This window comes from Oncorhynchus tshawytscha, linkage group LG13 (genome assembly GCF_018296145.1).
Source record: "Oncorhynchus tshawytscha isolate Ot180627B linkage group LG13, Otsh_v2.0, whole genome shotgun sequence".
In the NCBI taxonomy this organism is placed as follows: Eukaryota; Metazoa; Chordata; class Actinopteri; order Salmoniformes; family Salmonidae; genus Oncorhynchus; species Oncorhynchus tshawytscha.
Window position 1 is genome coordinate 31050569 of NC_056441.1, and position 24294 is coordinate 31074862.

At 40.0% G+C, this 24294-nt stretch overlaps 9 non-coding genes across 9 annotated transcripts; all 9 read left to right on the plus strand.

The window, feature by feature from the left end:
• The first annotated feature begins 17497 nt into the window (after window positions 1-17497).
• On the plus strand, window positions 17498-17580 carry trnal-uaa. The gene has a single exon. It is a non-coding gene; the product is annotated as a tRNA-Leu (tRNA).
• Window positions 17581-18325: 745 nt separating this feature from the next.
• On the plus strand, window positions 18326-18408 carry trnal-uaa. The gene has a single exon. It is a non-coding gene; the product is annotated as a tRNA-Leu (tRNA).
• A 744-nt stretch (window positions 18409-19152) lies between these two features.
• Window positions 19153-19235, plus strand: trnal-uaa. The gene has a single exon. It is a non-coding gene; the product is annotated as a tRNA-Leu (tRNA).
• Window positions 19236-19979: 744 nt separating this feature from the next.
• trnal-uaa lies at window positions 19980-20062 on the plus strand. The gene has a single exon. It is a non-coding gene; the product is annotated as a tRNA-Leu (tRNA).
• A 744-nt stretch (window positions 20063-20806) lies between these two features.
• trnal-uaa lies at window positions 20807-20889 on the plus strand. The gene has a single exon. It is a non-coding gene; the product is annotated as a tRNA-Leu (tRNA).
• Window positions 20890-21633: 744 nt separating this feature from the next.
• On the plus strand, window positions 21634-21716 carry trnal-uaa. The gene has a single exon. It is a non-coding gene; the product is annotated as a tRNA-Leu (tRNA).
• A 745-nt stretch (window positions 21717-22461) lies between these two features.
• trnal-uaa lies at window positions 22462-22544 on the plus strand. The gene has a single exon. It is a non-coding gene; the product is annotated as a tRNA-Leu (tRNA).
• Window positions 22545-23287: 743 nt separating this feature from the next.
• On the plus strand, window positions 23288-23370 carry trnal-uaa. The gene has a single exon. It is a non-coding gene; the product is annotated as a tRNA-Leu (tRNA).
• Window positions 23371-24114: 744 nt separating this feature from the next.
• On the plus strand, window positions 24115-24197 carry trnal-uaa. Its single transcript has one exon. It is a non-coding gene; the product is annotated as a tRNA-Leu (tRNA).
• Window positions 24198-24294: the final 97 nt, after the last annotated feature.

Consider the following 24294-nt stretch of genomic DNA (forward strand, 5'->3'; position numbering starts at 1 on the left):
CTCAGGAATCACCGAAGTAATCAGAGTTGAGGTGTGATACATGTCTCACCATTTTTTTTAGCACCGCCCAGCCCAGGACCCACGTGGCTCCTGTCGAGTCACACCTGACGTAGGTGGTCCCAGATAAAAGACTGGTACCTCACCCTGCAGATGACAAACTACATCTCACCATTAAACTCCATACTTGAGAAGTTAAATCGTTTGTATCATACATTTGGTTGAATTTGTTTAAATAGCCAGATTTTACCCATCAAGATGGTACTACCTTCAACTAGCCTGTTGAGGATTACACAATGCATCTTCATATTTGCCATCTCAGGTAAGAAAATGCATCCAGTTAGATAGGTACAACATTATTGTTGCTTTATTGAAAAAGGAAGGACACATTTTTCTGAGGCTTGAAGTTGGATTGTGTGAGATGTTTAAGTGTCTTGCAGACTGATTTTGAAGTAATCAATACCTATAATTATGGTTAATTAAGATGTTTGTCTGATATCAATTTCAATATACTGTACCCTAATATATATTAGGATATTATATATAAAAGTATATCTATCTGTACACATTTTGTATAGTATGAAAAAAACATTATTAATATCATATGTTTGATTCAGTAACCCATCTACCTTCACTGTCTATTTTCAAAGACTGTATTCAATGGCACTTACTGGCACTCAAAAAGACCAGCAGATCAAATGATTGTGTCCCTAGCGCCAACTCAAAGCACAAATATATATTGTGATGACTATGAAATGGCTATTGGATATCAAAGTAGACTGGCTATTATTTGGCCCAACTGCGATTGTCTTTGCGTTGATTCAGGTGTACTTGGCTGATTTTGAGTGGGAAAAGATGCCTGAAATATATCCATAATTTAACTCAATCTACATTGGTTTGTCTCATTTGAGCTAAAAGGACAATGGTCCTTGTATACTAAAGTCCCATCCCTAAATGGCTTGCATAATAATGACAGTTATGGAATCACTGAAGAGTATTCTCTACAGTCAGAACTCCATGAGTGTCCTGCAACAACTAATTAGCAAAGTCAATCTAAGTGTTAACACATTTGAGAGGGGTATTGTACTTCAATTGATTTCTGAAGTGGATAGAGTAATCTAAAGCTAAAGAGTAATCCAAATTAATACCACACCTTTATGAGTAGCTGATACTCCATTATGGATGTTATGTTTCCTGATGGGCCACCAGATTTGCTCACTGCATTACTTTTAAATACACTCTCAACCCTAGCCTGAAGACCCGATATTGAATTACATTGAATTCTACGTCGGGCATAAATGGATAAGGAAAGTTTCCACTGACAACTTCTACAAGCCAGAATGTTAAATAAAATGAGATTTGAATTTTCTTTACACGGACAACAGGTAAAGTAATTTCAAGTATAATTATACTCAACATTCTGGCTTGTAAAGGTCGTGAGAGGAAATTTTCCTGATCTTAACACTAATTTATACCCAACGTTGGAATCTCAAACTATACAGCCAACAGTTCTATGTGTGTGCTACAGATGTAGGATCTTCTTTTGATCACTCTTTTGTAACTGAGAATTCCTGCACACCAGAAAATGCACACTTGTAGTATATTTTCCAGGTTTAAAAAGGCTTCTAAAGTTAGTAATTTCCCTTTAACATGCCTCCACAACCTCCACAAAAATGGTCCATTTATTATAATCCACATAATTCTTATTTCCTGTTGATGAAGATGACTTTCCTGCCATAGCAAACTGGCTCAAATGAAGATCCTACATCTGTTAGTACTTTAGGCTACCTCAAAAATCCTCAAATTCCCAAGATGAAGGCTATAGAAGTCCATGTTGTACTCATAGCCTTAAATGATCCACTTGAATTAAGGTGTATATTTTTGCTTGCCACAGGTTCCCTGTCAGTGCCCTACTCAGTCACTCCAGCAGGTATGAGCACCACCCCCACAAAAAAAGCGGTCTTCCAGTTGGGCATGAAGATCACCAACCGGGTCTTCAATGACTCCCTATTGAATCCCAATTCTGAGGACTACAAGAAATTGTATGGCGAGGTCAGCCAATTGGTAAGATTGAGAACCATGCCTTGAATTAAACAACACCACGATATAAACTATACCACAGCACGGGCCTATGTGCCGTTCTGGCTCGGAAAAGGCTTACTCACTTACTTACAATATTATCACAGCAGGAATTATCTCTAAAAGTGATGGTCTCGTGTCAATGATGAAAATTGTGACATAATTGAGTATTTTTCAGCTTGCTGATGCCTACAAGTCTCCTACATCCGGAACAGCATCCACTTATGAGGGCGTTGCAACAATGACTTTCAGGTACAGTAAGCTTGACTAAGTCACCTGGATCCTTTAGATAAAAATGGCTGTGATCTTCTGGTTTACAAGACGTGTTTAATGCCCACCTCCACCTGGTAAAGGTTGGGTGGGAATATTTTATTATACTGTATCATCTAACATTCTTAATTTTCTGAATCTTATCTTTTACAGAAATGGATCAGTGATCGCAAACGCTGACATAGTTTTCAACACACATTTTATCAATGGATTTGTGGTCAAGTTTGAATTCCTGAATCATATCGATGCCAATCCTTCTGCCTCTCTCCAGATAGATACAAATTATATTGAGTGTAAGACATACATATATACTAATTGCATTTTTCCATCATGTAATATTGATTCATTAGTCAGATTTTGTTTAACCTACGTTAAATAACCTGGCAGTAGACATTATAGGAAAGGGTGCTTAAATGGGAATCTCTGAAATTAATGCCTCTGTCTGATACTGAGTTATATCTCTCAACAGGATGACCCACGGAAGAAGAAAAAACAGGTATGTACATAGTGAACCCCTAAGCAGGAAGATGTGGAGGTTACAAACTAACAGGTACCTAAACACAGCTCCTGATTGGTGGTTTTAACAGACCCTCAATGTAAGACCATTCTGGATTGGTTGTGAATGTTATGTCACTCTATAATAAGGCTTAAAATATCATTGACCTGTGACAGTCCTGGTACTGTACAGAGGTTTAATTAGTTTGCAGCAGATTACATACAAGCAGAACAGAAACATACGTCAAACTTGTCAAAATACACAACACAGTGGAATGAGTTAAAGGAAACAGTCAGGTAATCACATTGCAGGAATTTACGCAAATCATTTGCAGCACAATCATGGCTAAGATATATTTGAGGTTAAGAATTAAATAGATATGGCTTCATTGTGTTTAGTGTCAATGTGCACAGTGATGGAATGATGGAACACATTCAATCTAATTCGCAACCTGTAGTTTAGATTTCTTGACAACCAAACGGCCTGCTGTGGGCAGAGAGGATTCTCACAGTTAAAAACATTGAAAACAGTTTGTCTTAGCTATTTAATATCAGATTATATTGGATCAATACCCAGCATGCCCATTCACATCAAAGCTCTACAATCTTTCATTGATTCTTAATACCACTGTATGTCACTCTTACAAAGGCGTATATGGGATACTTCCTGGGAATGATACCCGGCACATTGTTTTTATGGTGACTGATACCACTGTATTTACTTTGGTAGTAAAGGTGGCAGATATACTCACACCTGCATTCTAGTGGCCCTGCCCAGTGCAATTAAATCATATTGATAGTAGCCTCAAATGTCATTGCTCAATATTGTATGGGAAGAGGCCTATACAATCCTGCCTTTCCCCACTTCCCATTGTGGGTAATTCATTGAGCGATCTTTTCCCAATGAGTCATTCTTTTTGACAAATGGCAAAGAAACAGGCTTGTCCACCCTGTGTGTGTGTGTGGTTTGAATCACTTGTAATTTTCAGAATATGTAATATTGGAATGAAGAAGCAATTTCACTATTGGGAAAATCAACAGTAGTTCCATACTATGGGTGAGGATCTTTATGGTTAGGGCTGGTAAAGCCCACAGGTCCTAATGCAAGACAAACCCACATGAAACATTAACATGCTTGATTAAGAAAATAAGAATCTCTGATATGATAGATATTAATGAACATCTTTGGTAAATTGATGTTTAATTAACTGATCATCTTTATTTATTTTTCCAGGCAAACTCTTGTCTGCAGAACAAGATCTGACAAAGATGAGCTACAAGCAAAACCAAGTCACAGCCTCTGTAGATACTGTATAGTTTGTCAGGAATTTACCATGTTATATTGGATGAAAATGATTGGAATGAGTGATTTCATACGTTTGTATTTATTCCACAAATTTTGTGCATAAATATTGGGCAACCTTGCTGGTATTTTTGTATTGTATCTGATGTCATCATATTTGACCCTGTTATGAACACAACCAGCGTTAAGCTGATATATTTTTTCAGTCTGTTATATTCTGATTTTTCATTGGCACAAATATCTCAGATGTTTTGCGTTGCATCATGTTCAACTGCTCAATTGTATAATGCTAAAGATGAATGTTAAATCAAATATGAAAATCAAAGAGTTCCTTAATTGGGCAGATATTTAAATTTGGAGTTTACAGTAATGATGTATACAAGCCCTGGATTGCTAATGGTATGTATTGGCCATTGACAGGCTTTGAAGACACCGGTTGGCCATTTTGGCACTCCCCAGTAGGAGCAGTCCTTCACAAGAGTACATTGAATTCTACAGTATTTCAATTAAATGTTTCAAGGACAAAATTACATGTATTTAAATATTTGTTTATTGTTGGGACAGTAAAAGTAATCTCAAAAAAACTATCCTGTAAGGAAACATTTTTATATTATTTTTATTTGTATGTTTAGCTCACATAGTACAATGTAAAAGTGTGCAATATAATAGAATAAATGTGGCTAAAACAAATGTAGAAATAAAAATGATAATTTCTATAGCTTCCAAAATAAAATAAAATAATGGTGAGGGAGTGCCAAGATGGAGGCATGGTGGCTTCAATAGAGCCTCCCAAATAGTAATCTAGTTTATATATAAATCATTGGCTAACAACATGTGCAGTGATAATGTGACATCTTGTGAAATGGAAATAGATGGAGGTCTGAATCCTAACTTGACTTGAGTGCACATTGATGTCAATGGAAGATTTAAAAAATAACTCCAGTTACACGCACAGATCTCAAGTTAGGATTTGGGACTTGAGCATTACACACGTAAATAGGAGTATATTTCTGAGTTTTGAGTTTGTATCACATCATATAATTTAATGGAAGACTTGTAAATAAATGTTGAGAATCAAGAACCTCTTCTTCATGGAAGTATCCTCATTAAACTGACAGTTCACTCCAACATCAAAGTTGGTATTTTCAGACATTAAAAGTAGTTTAATGAAGAAATATACTATATATACAAAAGTTTTTGGACACCTCTTTAAATGAGTGGATTCTGCTATTTCAGCCTCACCCATTACTGATTGGTGTGTAAAATCAACCTCACATCCACACAATCTCCATAGTCAAACATTGGCAATAGAATGTCCTTACTGAAGAGCTCAATGCCTTTCAACATGGCAAGTCAGTTTGTCAAATTTCTTCCCTGCTAGAGCTGCCCCGGTCACCTGTAAGTTTTGTTATCGTCTTGTTTGTTCAAGTCAACCAACGTTTTGTGTCTCAGCTCCTGCTTTTTCCAGTCTCTTTTCTCACCCTCCCGGTTTTGACCCTTGCCTCTCCTGACTCCGGGCTAGCCTGCCTGACCACTCTGCCTGAACCTGTGCCTGCCTGCCGACCTGTACCTTTTCCCCCTCTGGATTACCGACCTCCGACTTACCCTGACCCTGAGTCCGCCTATCATTCGGTACCATTGGCCCACCTCTGGTTTTCTGACCCCTGCCTGCCTTGACCTGTCTATTCCCTGCCCCTGTTGGAACGAGAAACAATTGTTTATTCGACATGGTCTGCATCTGGGTCTTAACTTCATACCTGATCATTTATTCTTTTTACATTTTTATATATTAAGTAATTTAAATGCCTTATTAAATAATGTGGCATGTTTTGTTTTATCTTGCAATAAAAAAAGGAAAAAACTCAAATAAATATATAAAAACCAAATGTGTATTCATTCGTTCAAAACCAGGTTCAAACCCAGTTGGAATAAGAAGGATAAATATACAGATGCCTGTGAAAATCCTATTTTACAACCATGACCAGAAAATCCACATTGTGTTTGTACATTATGAGTTCAAAAGTACAGGGGCAATACACAATCAGGAAAGTCAACAGTCTACAGAATAAAATAGTCTTTCAGGCCGTAATCCCACTAAGCTTTACACAAACACTCAGTTATGTTCACTTGAGCTCTTCCTGCCATACGTGCGACCAGTGTGATTGTTATGAGAGGGCTTTGAGAAAACCATTTGGTGCAAAACACCTTCACCCAGAACCGTGTAATCCATTGACTATACAGTATTTCCATTCCATTTCTAGTTGACTTGCCTTGTTTAAACTATATAAGCATGTAAAAATCAATCAATCAAATTTGTTGTAAAACAAATGATAGTCCCACTAAGCCCAAACCAGATGGGATGGCGTATCGTAGCAGAATGCTGTGGTAGCCATGCTGGTGTCACCAGCAAATCACCCCCACACCATAACACCTCCCCCTCCATTCTTTACGGAGGGAAATACACATGCGGAGATTATCCATTCACCCACACCGCTGCCAACTGTACCTGCCAATATCTTTTGGTCAGGTCGAGGGTGCTGATGTGCCGGGCCTTTCCCAATCGGTCGATAAGCTTGTCCACCCTCAGCATGGGGTAGGTGTCTAACAAGCTGATGTCATTCACACCCCGGAAATCATTACAGAAGCGCAGGCTACCGTCTGGTTTGGGCACCAATACAATGGCGCTGTACCATGCACAATGCCATGTTGCAAGGAACTTACTTTCAGCCGTGGGGATTAAGACCAACACCTTGTCTGCCACCGGGAATTCTCGGGGCTGGGTTCCCAGATTGTAGACCTGGGCTTGGGCGCGTTGTGCCTTCTCCATATGTTCCCTTACCAATGGCCATATGGCTGTCATCCGCTCCCTCATCCTCTCCACATGTTCTACCACGATGTGTAAGGGGGTTGGTTGGGCTTCCCATACCTCCTTGGCGAGGTCCAGTAGGCCGCGTGGACTCCTCCCGTAGAGAAATTCTACAGGGGGAAACCCCGGTGGATGACTGGGGTACTTCTCGGATCGAGAACATTAGGTGGGGTGGTAGCTGGTCCCAGTTCTTCCCGTCCTGCTCGATGACCTTCCACAGCATTTGTTTGAGCGTTTTATTGAACCACTCGACGAGCCGATCCATCTACGGGTGAAAGATGGAGGTCTGGATCTCTTTGATCTGCAGGAGAGCACACAAATATTTCATTAGGCAGGACTTAAACTCAGTACCTTGGTCTGTTAGGATCTCGTTCGGGATGCCCACACGGCAAAAGAGGTAGAACATCTCCCGGGCAATTCCCTTGGATACAGCCGTCCATAGGGGAATGGCCTTGTGATACCGGGTGGCATAATCTATTATTAACTTATTTGGGAAAGGTGGGACGCTAGCTCCCCATCTCGACAACATCCGGTGAAATTGCAGAGCACGAAATTAAAAATACAAAAATCGTAATATTAAACATTCATGAAAATACAACTGTCATACATCATTTAAAAGCTTAACTTCCTGTTAATCCAGCTGCTGTCACGTTCGTTGATGGAAGAATGAGACCAAGGTGCAGCATGGTAAGCGTACATCATTTTATTTTGATGAACACGAAAAAACAAACTACAGCCGACCGTGAAGCTACATGCAGTGCAGAAAGCAACTACACACAAACAAGATCCCACAAACTAAAGGTGGAAAAAAGGCTGCCTAAGTATGTTCCCCAATCAGAGACAACGATAGACAGCTGCCTCTGATTGGGAACCATACACGGCCAACAAAGAAATAGAAAAACTAGAATGCCCACCCAAATCACACCCTGACCTAACCAAATAGAGAAGTAAAAAGGCTCTCTAAGGTCAGGGCGTGACAGCCGCTTTGTCAGATTTCAAAAAGGCTTTACTACGAAAGCATACCATGCGAGGATCTGAGGACAGCGCCCAGCATACAAAAGCATTAAAATTATTTTCCAAACCAGCAGAGGCGTCACAAAAGTCAGAAATAGCAATAAAATAAATCACTTACCTTTGAAGATCCTCCTCAGATTACAATCCCAAGGGTCCCAGCTACACAACAAATGGTTGTTTTGTTCAATAAAGTCCTTTTTATATCCCAAAAAAGTCAGTTTAGTTGGCATTCTTGATTCAGTAATCCACCTGTTCCACTCGTTCAAAATGCATACAAAGGAATCCCAAAAGTTACCAATAAACTTCGTCCAAACAAGTCAAACAATTTTTCTAATCAATCCTCAGGTACCCTAATATGTAAATAAACTATATAATTTAAGACGGAGAATAGTGTGTTCAATACCGGAATTGCATTCTGGGAGGATTTCCTTTCAATTTCCCATAGGCAAGCATTTCAATGGGTGGTCACCTCAACAACAACAAAAATTACGGATGGATTCTCCTTGGGTTTTCACCTGCCATATCAGTTCTGTTATACTCATAGACATTATTTTAACAGTTTCAGAAACTTCAGAGAGTGTTTTCTATCCAATACTACATATTATATGCATATCCTAGCTTCTGGGCCTGAGAAACAGGCAGTTTACTTTGGGCACGTCAGTCATTCGAACTTCCGAATACTGCTCCCTATCCCTAAGAAGTTTTAACAGGACGTACCGGTGTCCTCATGCTTTTTTTTTACCAGGGGTCCCACTATGTCCTTGGTGATGGGTTCAAAGGGTACCCCGGTCATTGGTAGGGGGACCAGCGGGTTTCGGAAGTGTGCTTTTGGGGCAGTGATTTGACACTACGGGCAGCTGTGACAATAGTCTTCCACAGCCCTCCTCATCCCGGGCCAGTGGAACCGGGCGGAGATCCGTTCCAGGGTCTTCTCCAACAGGTGGGTGTGGGCCAACTGAAGAATGGTTCCCACAGTACCTCTCGAAGTTCCCCCTGTTTGTGCAATACCTTATATAAAAGGTTATTTTAGACTTGGAAATTGGGGTATCGCCAGGCACTCACCCCCGGAAGTAGCTGTCCAACCACCGCTATCTATTGGGCTGCGGCGGCTTTCAAGTTCAGATCCTTCCACTGAACTGTCCCGACTTGTCCCCTCAGTGTGCCCCCAGCGAGTGTCTCGGCTGGTCCATCGAAATCGATGAAGGGGAGGAAAGGCTCCTCCTCCAGTTGTTCACCAGGGGGTTGAACAGCGGTCAATCTCATCCCATGAGGAGGGGTACCGGCAACTCCGGTATGGCACCTACCATCATCCGGCAGCTCCCTTGTGACGTCACGATACTGGCCTGTATGGTTGGATACCGCTTTGTGTCACTGTGGACACAGGAAACGGACATCTCCCTACCACGTTCGGTCCCTTGGCCCAGCAGGCTCATTGCTACGAGCATAACCACACTCCCGGAGTCTAATAGAGGTTCTGTGTCATGTCCGTCAACCTTCACCGGGCCAATTAGTTCCAGGTGCGCACAACAGGAGGTGACGTAGTGCACTGCGCGGCCCACCTCACCTCAAGGGCTGGCTGATGGCATCGACTTCTCTCTAGACAGGTAATTCCAGGCAAGGTGCCCCTGGGCACCAAACTCAAAACACATACTTTGGTCTCCATTTACCTGGGGTCGTCGGCAGCGGGTCTGCTCTCCCCCAGTCGTCTCTCCATGGGTCTGCGGACCTTTGGCCCTGCCGACTGTTGATTCCGGCAGCAGTGAGGTTGTCCTTCCGTCAGCTCGGACGGGTCCTCGGCTTGGCTCCCCCTCAGCAGAGCCTCAGTGTCCTGATGTGTCTCCACTGCTTCCAGGAGGCCCTCCAAGATCTGGGGAATGCATAGACACTCTGCCTTCATAACGTCATGGGGTATCCAGGCCCACTTTGGCTAGAATGGAGAGGGTGGCTATGTCAGTTATGCGTCATGCCCTGGTGATGCGCAGTAGGTCGCTCATCTGGGCTTGGGGAGAGGCGTTGACCACGAACCTCCAGCTGGGGAACAGTTGGGCCCGATGGGCCAGGCTGTACCCATAGCGGCTGAGTATCTCCCGTTTGAGACAGTCGTAGTTAGACACCTCTTTGTTGTTATGGTCCCAATACGCCTGTTGGGTGTTCCCAGAGAGGAACAGGGCCTGCAGACTTGCCCACTTCAGCCTTGGCCATCTTTGCCGTAGCACTGTCCGTTCAAACACGCAGAGGTATGTTTTGATTTCTTCATCTTCGTTAGCTTAATTAAAAACTGGTTTGGATGCGATTCAGGAGGCACTCCTCCTTGTAGCTTACTCAACGAGGTGGGCATTTTGTAGCCGCTGTTCCTCCAGAGTTCGTTCCTGAACCATCTGTTGTGCTTGTTGGACCCGGACGAACTGAGCTATCAACTCGTTCATGCTGATGCTATGTGAACGTCAACCCTGATCTGACCAGGTAATCAGAATGCCCTCATTCTACAGCACTTGTGGCAGACCAGGGGGTTTGGTCAAGACATTTACATAGATCAGATAAAGACAGAGTTGGATTAACTCAGTTTCAAGGGTGTTTATTTAAATAACAAACGAAAAGGAAACACTAGCCGGTATACCGTCTTCTGGGATCCTGGGTCTTTCTGTGTCCTGGGGGGAACAAAACTGAGTTCCATCCGTTACGGAGCATGACTATACAGGAGTAACCTCTCTTCCCCCAGTCCCCTCCCTCGGGTGCTGCCCATCTGGCAGCTTTATGGGACTCGTGCAGCTGGTGAGCAATCAGACCCTTGATTACTCAACAAGCCCCAATTAGTCCTGACCGGAGAGCCCATTGAGACATGACACGTCCAGCAGAGGGAGCCATTGCCTCACGATGTAAACTCCATCTGTCACCAGGCCTCGACAAGTCTCCCCTTGGTGTCTGACCTGCTGTACCCCACTGTTAGTTAGACAGCTAACAAAGACAGCAAACTGACAAGGCATCTTATTACAATACATCTTATATATTTTTCATTGACTGACATTGAGTACTATTGTATTCCTGCACACTTTTGGTTATTTAATTTAGCTAGGTAAGTCAGTTAAGAACAAATTCATATTTTCAATGATGGCCTAGGAAGAGTGCATTAATAACTGTTTCTTTCAGGGGCAGAATGACAGAATATTACCTTGTCAGCTCGGGGAATCAATCTTGTAACCTTTTGGTTACTAGTCTAACGCTCTAACCACTAGGCTACCCTGCCACCCCTGTTTATTTGACATTGTTTCGTTCATATATACAAATGTATTTGGTCACCCCTTCAAATGAGTGGATTCAGCTTTTCAGCAACGCCCGTTGCTGACAGGTGTATAAAATCGAGCACACCGCCATGCAATCTCCATAGACAAACATTGGCAGTAGAATGGCATAACTTATGAGCTCAGTGACTTTCAACTTGCCACCGTCATAGGATGGCACCTTTCCGACAAGTCAGTTTGTCAAATTTCCACACTGCTAGAGCTGCCCTGGTCAACTGTAAGTGCTATTATTGTGAAGTGGAAACGTCTAGGAGCAGCAACAGCTTAGCCGCGAAGTGGAAGGCTACACAAGCTCCCAGAATGGCACAATAGAGTGCTGAATCGTGTAGCGCGTGAAAATCATCTATTCTTGGTTGCAACCTTTTGTCGGGAGCATCATGAAATGGGTTTACATGGCTGAGCATCCACACACAAGCCTAAGATCAGGATGAGCAATGCCAAGTGTTGGCTGGGGTGGTGTAAAGCTCTTTTCCATTGGACTCTGGAGCAGTGGAATTGCATTCTCTAGAGTGATGAATCACGCTTCACCATCTGGTAGTCCGATGGACGAATCTGGATTTGGCAGATGAAAGGATAACGCTACCTGCACGAATGTATAGTGCCAACTATAAAGTTTGGTGGAGGAGGAATAAGGGTCTGGGGCTGTTTTTCATTGTTCGGGCTAGGCCCCTTAGTTCCAGTAAAGGTACAGTATAGAATGCTACAGTATAGAATGACATTCTAGACGATTCTGTGCAACAGTGGCAACAGTTTGGGGAAGGCCCTTTCCTGTTTCAGCATGACAACTACCCCATGCACAAATACAGAAATTGTTTGAGATCGGTGTGGATGAACTTGACTGGCCTGCACAGAGCCCTAAACTCAACCCCATCAAACGTGTTTGGGATGAATTGGAACACCGACTGTGAGCCAGGCCTAATAGTCTAACATCAGTCCCCACAACAAAGTTCCAGCATCTAGTGGAAAGCCTTCCCAGAAGAATATAGGCTGTTATAGCGGCAAAGGGGGGACAAAATCCATGTTAATGCCCATGATTTCGGAATGAGGTGTTAGACACGCAGGTGTCCACATACTTTTAGTCATAGTTAAAACAAAGGATTTCTTCGTAGGCTACAGTATTTGACTAGACTGATTTTATGCTGACGATGTGAGTCATTTATTGCCCATTGTTTCTATGAGCATACAGCATTACAATAGTGGGCACTAAGTTCTATTTAAAACTTTACATTCCATTATTTCAATGGACACTGTAGCTATTGGTCTTAAGTATCTCATTGTCACGTCACTGGTCAAAAGACACAAAAGATACTTATCAGCTACGGCAAACGGTTTAACACAGAGTTATTCTTACTGATGACAGCCTGACGATAATAGAGTGTTTGAAGGCAGTACTTCAGGTCCATTAGCATGATGATTAATTGGCACTCCATTGATAACATAGAGTCGAAAGTTGAATGGGAGATAATGGGATTGAAAAGGCCACGTACACAATGCAGGCTGTAACCAAGTACAATGACAATGTGGCCATAAGAATGTGCCCACACTTAGAAAATGAGAAACATGCACACCTGCACTTGTCTGTAAAATCCTTGTTTTAATATACAAAAACAAATCCACACATCATGGGCTCAGCTTTGCATCACATTCTAGGGTTTTGAGTGTCGTAGGGTTTTGAGTGTCTTACAACTGTGTAATACAAAGGGGTTTAATTACAGGATGAGGAAATTGAAATAATTACATTATTTACTGTACCATGTTAACAATTCATGATTAGATAGAAACTAGCTTCCCCGAACCAAAAGCTAATTGAATTTTTAACAGAATGGAAGCCTGGTTTTAAAAACTTTTGAATGTTTCAGCTTTTTTTGTTTTCCTGTCAATTAACTCTGTTTTTATACAACGTGTGGGTCTAATCCTGAATACTGATTCGTTAAAACCGCATTCTAGCCAGTGTCTGTTCCACAAGTTGCCACCGGCTACTATTGTAATGCTGTATGCTCATAGAAACAATGGGCAATAAATGACTGACATCGTCAGCATAAAATCAGTCCAGTCAAATACTATAGCTTATGAAGAAATCTTTTGTTTGAACTATGACTAAAGGTATGTGGACACCTACTTGTCTAACATCTCATTCCAAAATCATGGGCATTAAGGAGTTGGACTTAAGATCTAATGGACATATGTCCTCGTGTGTTTGATCCCCACTCCTGGTAGAGGTTTCTATGAGGTGGATGTTATCAATTGTCCTTTCACTCATTTGAAATTGGTTTGGATCAAAGCTTAAAGAATTGACTTTGTTCCCCTTATTCCGCCTTGACTCAGCAAGTGTTGATCCTTTAAAAACACAAAAGATGCCTGAGTGGTTAAGGTCTTAGTCATTATCAACTTATTCATTATTATTCTTGCTTCGAAACCCCGTTCTTGTATTAAGTTTGATTTGGATGTAAAACAGTCTCATTTAGATATTGTCTGGCTGAAAGCCAAAATAACTGACTGTGTGCTCCTTATTCCTTTTTGACTGGGCACTTGAGTTTGTGTTCTTTACATCAGGATGGCCGAGAAGTTAATGCGTTGGACTTAAGATCCAATGGACATATGTGTTCGAACCCCACTCCTGGTAGAAGTTTCGGTGAGGTGGATGTTATCAATTGTCAAGTCACTCATTTGAAATTGGTTTGGATCAAAGCTGAAAGAATTGACTTTGTTTCCCTTGTTCCGCCTTGACTCAGCAAGTGTTTATCCTTTAAAAACACAAAAGATGCCTGAGTGGTTAAGGTCTTAGTCATTATCAACTTTTTTATTATTATTTTGCTTCGAAACCCCGTTCTTGTATTAATTTCGATTTGGATGTGAACCAGTTTAATTTAGATATTGTCTGGCTCAAAGCCAAAATAACTGACCTTGTGGTGCTTATTCCCTTTTGACTGGGCACTTGAGTTTGTGTTCTTAACATCAGGATGGCCTGAGAGGTTAAGGTGTTGGACTTTAGATCGAATGGACATATGTCCTTGTGGGTTCAAACCCCACTCCTGGTAGAAAATTGCTTGAGTTGGACCTTAATCAATTGTCCTTTGACACATTTGAATTATTTGGGGATCAAAGCTGAAAGAATTGACTTTGTACCCTTTACTCAGCAAGTGTTTATCTTTTAGAAACACAAAATATGGTGTAGTGGTTAAGGTCTTAGAGTCATTATCAACTTATTCATTTTTTCTTCTTGCTTCGAAACCCCGTTCATACCTTAAGGGAACATTTTGACATTTGCCATATGGTTAGTGAGAAAGTCCACATTGCAAATGTATGGTCCCTTAAGGTGTCCGACAACTTTTCTAAAATTTGCGGATGGCGTCGGGCCGTGCGGCAGGGCCGGATCTTCCATGAAGTCATCTAACGAAGTCTCTCGGACTTTCTGTTTCCGTTTTATAAAATGTTCACATTTTGGTCATTTTTCCACTCTCCCGGTAAATCCCACAAGAGGGCGAATGAAATCATATTGCAAATGTACAAAACATCACCAATCACGATGTGGCCTTATCTCCTAAATGGAAAAGATTTCAAAGACAAATCTTGGTGAGCATAGGTTTGGCACAATGGGCAGTTGGCCCTGAACAAAATGGCGTCTAGGCCTCAACGGTTTTTGAGTTATGGCCATTTTTCTGGGATTAAATGTTAAAGATTAATATAGAGCAATCATTTTTGCACTTCACGTCAAAGTAAAGGAACCTACGGTGTCAATAAAAAAAGAACCAGCCATTTATCTATCATAATTTAAGAGAAATCGTACAGTGTCAAATTGGTGATGTTCAAAAATAGGTGTTGTTTTATTTTAAGTTATAGATCCAGTTGTAGTGTGTCCATTCAAATATTTTTAAAGTGTGCTTCGGAGCTCTGCGAGATTTCTGTGATTTTCTGTGATTTTCTGGAATATCACACACTCACTAAACCTGATTGCTGTAAATAAGTCAGTTCTTAACGTAAAGACTTAAAACTCACGATTCTGTAAAAGCATACCCCAATGAGGATATGTGTTTACTTTTAGCTTCCTGTGCCAACCGGAAGTGCCATAATTGGTGTTATAGGGGCTGTTTCGAAGGGTTAAAATAGTCAGATCTGGTTAAGGTCTTTGAGTCATTATCAACTTGTTTATTTTTCTTCTTGCTTCGAAACCCCGTTCTTCTATTAAGTATGATTTGAATGTCAACAAGTCTCATTTAGATATTGTCTGGTTCAAAGCTAAAATAACTGACTGTGTGCTCCTTATTCCATTTTGACTGGGTACTTGATTTTGTGTTCTTCACATCAGGATGGCTGAGAGTTGAAGGCGTTGGACTTAAGAGCCAATGAACTGTGCTCGCTTGGGTACCAACCCCATTCCTGGAAGAAGCTGCCTTGGATGTAATCAACCCTCCTTCCACTCATCTACATTCAGCGTGGATGAAATCTGAAAGAAATTACTTTGACAAATTCTTCCATTTTGACTCAGCTCGTTTTAATCTTGTAGAAACACTTGGATGGCAGAGTGTTTAAGGCGTTAGACTCATGATCGAAATTAAAATGCTCTTGTTATATCCTTCCTGTTTGGCCCTGTCAATCCCACAGTGTCTCCTGGTCTCAGCCTCCAGTATTTATCTTTGTTTATTGGGATGTTATCAATTGTTATTTCACTCATTCAACATTTGATTGGATGAAAGCTGAAAGAATTGACTTTGTTTCCCCTTATTCTTTCTTGACTCAGCAAATGTTTACCCTTTAAAAACACAAAAGATGGTTCAGTGGTTATGTTGTTAGAGTCATTATCAACTTAATTATTATTCTTCTTGCTTCGAAACCCCATTCTTGTATTAAGTTTGATTTTGATGTTAACAAGTCTCATTTAGATATTGTCTGGCTCAAAGCCAAAATAACTGACTGTGTGTCCTCATTCCAATTTCACTGGGCTCTTGATTGTACTTAACACCAGGAATGCTGGGTGGTTTAGACTGTTGGAATAAAAATGTACAATGAATGCTATGTTCTTGTTGGGTACCAACCTGCATTCCTGGAAAAAAGTTTACTTTGGATGTAATCAACCCACCTTTCATTCATTTCCAATTAGCGTTGCTCAAATCTGAAAGGAATGACTATGACAAGATCTTCTACTTTGACTCAGCTCTTGTTAGTCTTTTTCAAACACCTGGATGTCAGTGTGTTTAAGGCGTTAGACTCATGATCGAAATTAAAATGTTCTTGTTTGTTCCAAACCTACATCTGGTAGAAAGTTTGATTTGGATGTATTCAAGTTTCATCTTCATATTGTCTGGATCAAAGCCAAAAGATCTAACCCCTGTGCTCCATATTCCATTTTGACTGCGCCCTTGAATTTATGTTTATTAAGGCGTTGGACTTAAGATCCAATGGACATATGTCCTCGTGGGTTCAAACCCCACTCCTGGTATGAGTTCATCTATCATTTGGATGTAATCAATTGTCCTTTCACTCGTTTCAAATTTCTTTGGATGAAAGCTGAAAGAATTGACTTTGTTCCACTTATTCCGCCTTCAAGTATTTATCCTTTAAAAACACAAAATATGGCTAAGTGGTTATGGTGTTAGAGTCATTATCAACTTAATTATTATTCTTCTTGCTTCGAAACCCCATTCTTGTATTAAGTTTGATTTGGATGTCAACAAGTCTCATTTAGATATTGTCTGGCTCAAAGCCAAAATAACTGACTGTGTGCTCCTCATTCCAATTTCACTGGGCTCCTGATTTTACTTTACACATGATTGGCTGAGTGGTTTAGACTGTTGGAATAAAAATCCAATGAATGCTATGTTCTTGTGGGTACCAACTGCATTCCTGGAAAAAACTTACTTTGGATGTAATCAACCCACCTTTCATTCATTTCCAATTAGCGTTGCTCAAATCTGAAAGGAATGACTATGACAAGATCTTCTACTTTGACTCAGCTCTTGTTAGTCTTTTAGAAACACCTGGATGTCAGTGTGTTTAAGGCGTTAGACTCATGATCGAAATTAAAATGTTCTTGTTTGTTCCAAACCTACATCTAGTAGAAAGTTTGATTTGGATGTATTCAAGTTTCATCTACATATTGTCTGGATCAAAGCCAAAAGATCTAACTGTGTGCTCCATATTCCATTTTGACTGCGCCCTTGAATTTCTGTTTATAACACCAGGATGGCCGAGAGGTTAAGGCGTTGGACTTAAGATCCAATGGACATATGTCCTCGTGGGTTCAAACCCCACTCCTGGTATAAGTTCATCTATCATTTGGATGCTATCAACGGTACTTTCACTCATTTGGAATTTCTTTGGATGAAAGCTGAAAGAATTGACTTTGTTCCCCTTATTCCGCCTTGACTCAGCAAGTGTTTATCGTTTAAAAACACAAAAGATGGTTCAGTGGTTATGTTGTTAGAGTCATTATCAACTTAATTATTATTCTTCTTGCCTCGAAACCCCATTCTTGTATTAAGTTTGATTTGGATGTCAACAAGTCTCATTTAGATATTGTCTGGCTCAAAGCCAAAATAACTGACTGTGTGCTCCTCATTCCAATTTCACTGGGCTCTTGATTGTACTTAACACCAGGAATGCTGGGTGGTTTAGACTGTTGGAATAAAAATCCAATGAATGCTATGTTCTTGTGGGTACCAACTGCATTCCTGGAAAAAACTTACTTTGGATGTAATCAACCCACCTTTCATTCATTTCCAATTAGCGTTGCTCAAATCTGAAAGGAATGACTATGACAAGATCTTCTACTTTGACTCAGCTCTTGTTAGTCTTTTAGAAACACCTGGATGTCAGTGTGTTTAAGGCGTTAGACTCATGATCGAAATTAAAATGTTCTTGTTTGTTCCAAACCTACATCTGGTAGAAAGTTTGATTTGGATGTATTCAAGTTTCATCTACATATTGTCTGGATCAAAGCCAAAAGATCTAACTGTGTGCTCCATATTCCATTTTGACTTGCGCCCTTGAATTTATGTTTATAACACCAGGATGGCCGAGAGGTTAAGGCGTTGGACTTAAGATCCAATGGACATATGTCCTCGTGGGTTCGAACCCCACTCCTGGTATAAGTTCATCTATCATTTGGATGTAATCAATTGTCCTTTCACTCATTTGAAATTTCTTTGGATGAAAGCTGAAAGAATTGACTTTGTTCCCCTTATTCCGCCTTGACTCAGCAAGTGTTTATCATTTAAAAACACAAAAGATGACTTAGTAGTTATGGTGTTAGAGTCATTATCAACTTAATTATTATTCTTCTTGCCTCGAAACCCCATTCTTGTATTAAGTTTGATTTGGATGTCAACAAGTCTCATTTAGATATTGTCTGGCTCAAAGCCAAAATAACTGACTGTGTGCTCCTCATTCCAATTTCACTGGGCTCTTGATTGTACTTAACACCAGGAATGCTGGGTGGTTTAGACTGTTGGAATAAAAATCCAATGAATGCTATGTTCTTGTGGGTACCAACTGCATTCCTGGAAAAAACTTACTTTGGATGTAATCAACCCACCTTTCATTCATTTCCAATTAGCGTTGCTCAAATCTGAAAGGAATGACTATGACAAGATCTTCTACTTTGACTCAGCTCTTGTTAGTCTTTTAGAAACACCTGGATGTCAGTGTGTTTAAGGCGTTAGACTCATGATCGAAATTAAAATGTTCTTGTTTGTTCCAAACCTACATCTGGTAGAAAGTTTGATTTGGATGTATTCAAGTTTCATCTACATATTGTCTGGATCAAAGCCAAAAGATCTAACCGTGTGCTCCATATTCCATTTTGCCTGCGCCCTTGAATTTATGTTTATAACACCAGGATGGCCGAGAGGTTAAGGCGTTGGACTTAAGATCCAATGGACATATGTCCTCGTGGGTTCGAACCCCACTCCTGGTATAAGTTAATCTATCATTTGGATGTAATCAATTGTCCTTTCACTCATTTGAAATTTCTTTGGATGAAAGCTGAAAGAATTGACTTTGTTCCCCTTATTCCGCCTTGACTCAGCAAGTGTTTATCATTTAAAAACACAAAAGATGACTTAGTAGTTATGGTGTTAGAGTCATTATCAACTTAATTATTATTCTTCTTGCCTCGAAACCCCATTCTTGTATTAAGTTTGATTTGGATGTCAACAAGTCTCATTTAGATATTGTCTGGCTCAAAGCCAAAATAACTGACTGTGTGCTCCTCATTCCAATTTCACTGGGCTCTTGATTGTACTTAACACCAGGAATGCTGGGTGGTTTAGACTGTTGGAATAAAAATCCAATGAATGCTATGTTCTTGTGGGTACCAACTGCATTCCTGGAAAAAACTTACTTTGGATGTAATCAACCCACCTTTCATTCATTTCCAATTAGCGTTGCTCAAATCTGAAAGGAATGACTATGACAAGATCTTCTACTTTGACTCAGCTCTTGTTAGTCTTTTAGAAACACCTGGATGTCAGTGTGTTTAAGGCGTTAGACTCATGATCGAAATTAAAATGTTCTTGTTTGTTCCAAACCTACATCTGGTAGAAAGTTTGATTTGGATGTATTCAAGTTTCATCTACATATTGTCTGGATCAAAGCCAAAAGATCTAACTGTGTGCTCCATATTCCATTTTGACTGCGCCCTTGAATTTCTGTTTATAACACCAGGATGGCCGAGAGGTTAAGGCGTTGGACTTAAGATCCAATGGACATATGTCCTCGTGGGTTCGAACCCCACTCCTGGTATAAGTTAATCTATCATTTGGATGTAATCAATTGTCCTTTCACTCATTTGAAATTTCTTTGGATGAAAGCTGAAAGAATTGACTTTGTTCCCCTTATTCCGCCTTGACTCAGCAAGTGTTTATCATTTAAAAACACAAAAGATGACTTAGTAGTTATGGTGTTAGAGTCATTATCAACTTAATTATTATTCTTCTTGCCTCTAAACCTCAATCTTGTATTAAGTTTGATTTGGATGTCAACAAGTCTCATTGAGATATTGTCTGGCTCAAAGCCAAAATAACTGACTGTGTGCTCCTCATTCCAATTTCACTGGGCTCTTGATTGTACTTAACACCAGGAATGCTGGGTGGTTTAGACTGTTGGAATAAAAATCCAATGAATGCTATGTTCTTGTGGGTACCAACTGCATTCCTGGAAAAAACTTACTTTGGATGTAATCAACCCACCTTTCATTCATTTCCAATTAGCGTTGCTCAAATCTGAAAGGAATGACTATGACAAGATCTTCTACTTTGACTCAGCTCTTGTTAGTCTTTTAGAAACACCTGGATGTCAGTGTGTTTAAGGCGTTAGACTCATGATCGAAATTAAAATGTTCTTGTTTGTTCCAAACCTACATCTGGTAGAAAGTTTGATTTGGATGTATTCAAGTTTCATCTACATATTGTCTGGATCAAAGCCAAAAGATCTAACCGTGTGCTCCATATTCCATTTTGCCTGCGCCCTTGAATTTATGTTTATAACACCAGGATGGCCGAGAGGTTAAGGCGTTGGACTTAAGATCCAATGGACATATGTCCTCGTGGGTTCGAACCCCACTCCTGGTATAAGTTAATCTATCATTTGGATGTAATCAATTGTCCTTTCACTCATTTGAAATTTCTTTGGATGAAAGCTGAAAGAATTGACTTTGTTCCCCTTATTCCGCCTTGACTCAGCAAATGTTTACCCTTTAAAAACACAAAAGATGGTTCAGTGGTTATGTTGTTAGAGTCATTATCAACTTAATTATTATTCTTCTTGCTTCGAAACCCCATTCTTGTATTAAGTTTGATTTGGATGTCAACAAGTCTCATTTAGATATTGTCTGGCTCAAAGCCAAAATAACTGACTGTGTGCTCCTCATTCCAATTTCACTGGGCTCTTGATTGTACTTAACACCAGGAATGCTGGGTGGTTTAGACTGTTGGAATAAAAATCCAATGAATGCTATGTTCTTGTGGGTACCAACTGCATTCCTGGAAAAAACTTACTTTGGATGTAATCAACCCACCTTTCATTCATTTCCAATTAGCGTTGCTCAAATCTGAAAGGAATGACTATGACAAGATCTTCTACTTTGACTCAGCTCTTGTTAGTCTTTTAGAAACACCTGGATGTCAGTGTGTTTAAGGCGTTAGACTCATGATCGAAATTAAAATGTTCTTGTTTGTTCCAAACCTACATCTGGTAGAAAGTTTGATTTGGACGTATTCAAGTTTCATCTACATATTGTCTGGATCAAAGCCAAAAGATCTAACTGTGTGCTCCATATTCCATTTTGCCTGCGCCCTTGAATTTATGTTTATAACACCAGGATGGCCGAGAGGTTAAGGCGTTGGACTTAAGATCCAATGGACATATGTCCTTGTGGGTTCGAACCCCACTCCTGGTATAAGTTAATCTATCATTTGGATGTAATCAATTGTCCTTTCACTCATTCAACATTTGATTGGATGAAAGCTGAAAGAATTGACTTTGTTCCCCTTATTCCGCCTTGACTCAGCAAGTGTTTATCATTTAAAAACACAAAAGATGACTTAGTAGTTATGGTGTTAGAGTCATTATCAACTTAATTATTATTCTTCTTGCCTCGAAACCCCATTCTTGTATTAAGTTTGATTTGGATGTCAACAAGTCTCATTTAGATATTGTCTGGCTCAAAGCCAAAATAACTGACTGTGTGCTCCTCATTCCAATTTCACTGGGCTCTTGATTGTACTTAACACCAGGAATGCTGGGTGGTTTAGACTGTTGGAATAAAAATCCAATGAATGCTATGTTCTTGTGGGTACCAACTGCATTCCTGGAAAAAACTTACTTTGGATGTAATCAACCCACCTTTCATTCATTTCCAATTAGCGTTGCTCAAATCTGAAAGGAATGACTATGACAAGATCTTCTACTTTGACTCAGCTCTTGTTAGTCTTTTAGAAACACCTGGATGTCAGTGTGTTTAAGGCGTTAGACTCATGATCGAAATTAAAATGTTCTTGTTTGTTCCAAACCTACATCTGGTAGAAAGTTTGATTTGGATGTATTCAAGTTTCATATACATATTGTCTGGATCAAAGCCAAAAGATCTAACTGTGTGCTCCATATTCCATTTTGACTGCGCCCTTGAATTTATATTTATTAATACCAGGATGGCCGAGAGGTTAAGGTGTTGGACTTAAGATCCAATGGACATATGTCCTCGTGGGTTCGTACCCCACTCCTGGTATAAGTTAATCTATCATTTGGATGTAATCAATTGTCCTTTCACTCATTCAACATTTGATTGGATGAAAGCTGAAAGAATTGACTTTGTTCCCCTTATTCCGCCTTGACTCAGCAAATGTTTACCCTTTAAAAACACAAAAGATGACTTCAGTAGTTATGGTGTTAGAGTCATTATCAACTTAATTATTATTCTTCTTGCCTCGAAACCCCATTCTTGTATTAAGTTTGATTTGGATGTCAACAAGTCTCATTTAGATATTGTCTGGCTCAAAGCCAAAATAACTGACTGTGTGCTCCTCATTCCAATTTCACTGGGCTCTTGATTGTACTTAACACCAGGAATGCTGGGTGGTTTAGACTGTTGGAATAAAAATCCAATGAATGCTATGTTCTTGTGGGTACCAACTGCATTCCTGGAAAAAACTTACTTTGGATGTAATCAACCCACCTTTCATTCATTTCCAATTAGCGTTGCTCAAATCTGAAAGGAATGACTATGACAAGATCTTCTACTTTGACTCAGCTCTTGTTAGTCTTTTAGAAACACCTGGATGTCAGTGTGTTTAAGGCGTTAGACTCATGATCGAAATTAAAATGTTCTTGTTTGTTCCAAACCTACATCTGGTAGAAAGTTTGATTTGGATGTATTCAAGTTTCATCTACATATTGTCTGGATCAAAGCCAAAAGATCTAACTGTGCTCCATATTCCATTTTGACTGCGCCCTTGAATTTATGTTTATAACACCAGGATGGCCGAGAGGTTAAGGCGTTGGACTTAAGATCCAATGGACATATGTCCTCGTGGGTTCGAACCCCACTCCTGGTATAAGTTCATCTATCATTTGGATGTAATCAATTGTCCTTTCACTCATTTGAAATTTCTTTGGATGAAAGCTGAAAGAATTGACTTTGTTCCCCTTATTCCGCCTTGACTCAGCAAATGTTTACCCTTTAAAAACACAAAAGATGGTTCAGTGGTTATGTTGTTAGAGTCATTATCAACTTAATTATTATTCTTCTTGCTTCGAAACCCCATTCTTGTATTAAGTTTGATTTGGATGTCAACAAGTCTCATTTAGATATTGTCTGGCTCAAAGCAAAAATAACTGACTGTGTGCTCCTCATTCCAATTTCACTGGGCTCTTGATTGTACTTAACACCAGGAATGCTGGGTGGTTTAGACTGTTGGAATAAAAATCCAATGAATGCTATGTTCTTGTGGGTACCAACATCATTCCTGGAAAAAACTTACTTTGGATGTAATCAACCCACCTTTCATTCATTTCCAATTAGCGTTGCTCAAATCTGAAAGGAATGACTATGACAAGATCTTCTACTTTGACTCAGCTCTTGTTAGTCTTTTAGAAACACCTGGATGTCAGTGTGTTTAAGGCGTTAGACTCATGATCGAAATTAAAATGTTCTTGTTTGTTCCAAACCTACATCTGGTAGAAAGTTTGATTTGGACGTATTCAAGTTTCATCTACATATTGTCTGGATCAAAGCCAAAAGATCTAACTGTGTGCTCCATATTCCATTTTGCCTGCGCCCTTGAATTTATGTTTATAACACCAGGATGGCCGAGAGGTTAAGGCGTTGGACTTAAGATCCAATGGACATATGTCCTCGTGGGTTCGAACCCCACTCCTGGTATAAGTTCATCTATCATTTGGATGTAATCAATTGTCCTTTCACTCATTTGAAATTTCTTTGGATGAAAGCTGAAAGAATTGACTTTGTTCCCCTTATT